The 2,303-nt window shown below is 80.4% G+C and overlaps 1 non-coding gene across 1 annotated transcript; it reads left to right on the forward strand.

The window, feature by feature from the left end:
* Positions 1-906: 906 nt before the first annotated feature.
* On the forward strand, positions 907-1,059 carry LOC136995883 (5.8S ribosomal RNA). The gene has a single exon (XR_010887403.1). It is a non-coding gene; the product is annotated as a 5.8S ribosomal RNA (ribosomal RNA).
* Positions 1,060-2,303: the final 1,244 nt, after the last annotated feature.

Below are 2,303 nucleotides of genomic sequence, written 5' to 3' on the forward strand. Positions count from 1 at the left end.
GAACGCGTGACCCCGGCGCGAGCGCGTGCTCTCGCCGGGACGGTGAGCCCCCACCCACCGCGGGTGGTGCGGACGCCGCGCCTCGGCGCGATCCGCTCTCCTCCCTGGCCGGGGCTCTCGGTCTGCCGCCGTGGCCGCTGGCGGCGGCGCCCTACCCGCCGGCACTCCGCCATCCGGCGCGCCTGCCTCGCTCTGCCCAACCCGGCTTCGCCGGGCGGCGGGCGGGCGGCAGGCGGGCGGCGGGGGCGGCCCCCCCCGTTCTCCGCGTGGAGACGGGGAGAGCGGGCGCCGTCCCCGTCCGTCCCGCCTTGCCCGCCCGCCCGCCGCCGGGCGTCTGTCCGCGGAAGGGACGGGAGAGCGCGTGGTGTCGTCCGGGAGGCTGTGTGTGCGCGCGCGCGGGCGTGGGCGCCGCCTCGGGGCCACGGCGGAGCCGGAGGCCGGCGAGGCGAGCGAGGAGCTGGGGAGCGCGGGGCCGGTGGGCCGCGGGCGCGCGGGCAGCGGCCGGTGCCGCTGCCGGTGGCGGCCGGGCTCCGACGCTGGGGGTCCGCGGGGAGCCGCCCCCTCCCCCAGCGTCCCCGAGGCAGGCGGCGCGGCCGGCGCGCTGCTCCCCGCCGGGCCGGGCCGAGCCTGGGCGCCTGGGCCGGACTCGAAGCGAGCAAAGGGTTGTCCCAGGTCGGGAGCGAGGGCTCCCCGCCCTTCTCGTTCGGGTTTTCCTTTTCCCTTTTTCCCCCCCCACTCTGTGCTCGTACGGTCAGCGGGGCGAGCCCCTCTCTCTGGCTCTCGGCCGTCCCTCGCTCAGCAGCCGGCGTCGGCGTGAGGAGGGAGGCGGAGCGGAGGGGGGGCCCTCAGGGGCTGCCGAAGGCTGCCCGGTCCCCCCGCGCGCGCGGCGGGGACCGAAACCGAGACAACTCTTAGCGGTGGATCACTCGGCTCGTGCGTCGATGAAGAACGCAGCTAGCTGCGAGAATTAATGTGAATTGCAGGACACATTGATCATCGACACTTCGAACGCACTTGCGGCCCCGGGTTCCTCCCGGGGCTACGCCTGTCTGAGCGTCGCTTGGCGGTCAATCGTCACCCCCGCTGTCGCGTTGGCGCAGCGGTGCCGCCCCTCGGGGGGGGCGCGTGGGGGGGCGGGGGAGGCGCGGCGGCGCCGGCGGCGGCGGTGCGCGGCGGCCTCGGCGGCGGAGAGTCGGCGGCGGAGCCGGGACCCCGGTGCGTGCACCGGCGGCCCCGGTCTTCCTGCCCGCCGGGCTCCGGCGCCGGGCCGCCCGCAGCGGCCGCGGCCGGCGTGCCTTGCCGCGCCTGTGCCCGCCCTCCTCGCCCTCCGAGCGCGGTGGCCACCGCTGCGCGGCGCGCGCCGTGCGGGGTGGCGCGGCTGGGGCGCCTCGCAGGCCCGTGCCCCGGGGAGAGGGTGCCTCCTCTTCCCCGCGCGGCCGGGCCTTCGTCCCCCTAAGTGCAGACTCGGGGAAACCCCCCGCTCCCGGAGCGCCCGCTTCGCGGAGTTCGTCCCGCTGGGGCCCCCCCCCCAGGTCGGGTGGGTTGCGGTGGCCCGGCGCGCCTCGTCGCCGCCGCCCGCCACCACCGCCAGTCTGGCCGCCGTCTGGGCTTCTCCTCCGCCACTCTCCCGGTGGTGCGCTGGTCCCCCGTTCCCCTCCGGGGTGGGGACGGCCGGCTGCCTTGCGCTTCCCTGCGCCCCGACCGCCGCCGGTGCGGCGCGCCGCCGGGCCGCCCCCCCTGCCCTCCCCGCGGCGCGCCCGCGTCCGTCGCGTGTGCCGAGCCACTTCCACCCGCCGGCTGGCGTCAGCCGCGGCGTTGCGTTGAGGCCGGCAGCGACGGCGCGCGGGTGCGGCGCGGCGGGGTGGCGGTGGGGGGCGGCGCGGGCGTGCGCGCCGCCGGGCGGCGAGAAGGGCGCGAAGGGGAGGGCAGGGCGCCGCGCCGTGCCGTGCCCGGAGCGAGAGCGGAGGCAGCGGCCGGGAGGAGGAGAGGCAAGCCCCCAGGCGGCGGAGGGCTGCGCGAGTTGCGTGAGCGGAGCGAGCGTGCGGCGGGGAGCCGGGCCCGGGGGAGGCGCGGACCTCGCCCTCCGGCCCCGCGCGGCTGTCTGCGGGTGGGGTACCGCGGTGGTACCGCACCGTGCTGCCGCGCGCGCGTGCCGGGGGGCACCCCCCGCTGGCCTCCCCCCTGCGCGGCGGCGACCCCGCGGGGGGTCGCCGCGCCGCTTCCCCCCCCCCACCCGCCGGCGGCGGTGCCGGCGGCGGGGGCCTCGGGCCGTGCCGCGGCCGGCGGGCGCGCGCCCGCCGGCT

This window comes from Apteryx mantelli, unplaced genomic scaffold (genome assembly GCF_036417845.1).
Source record: "Apteryx mantelli isolate bAptMan1 unplaced genomic scaffold, bAptMan1.hap1 HAP1_SCAFFOLD_171, whole genome shotgun sequence".
In the NCBI taxonomy this organism is placed as follows: domain Eukaryota; kingdom Metazoa; phylum Chordata; class Aves; order Apterygiformes; family Apterygidae; genus Apteryx; species Apteryx mantelli.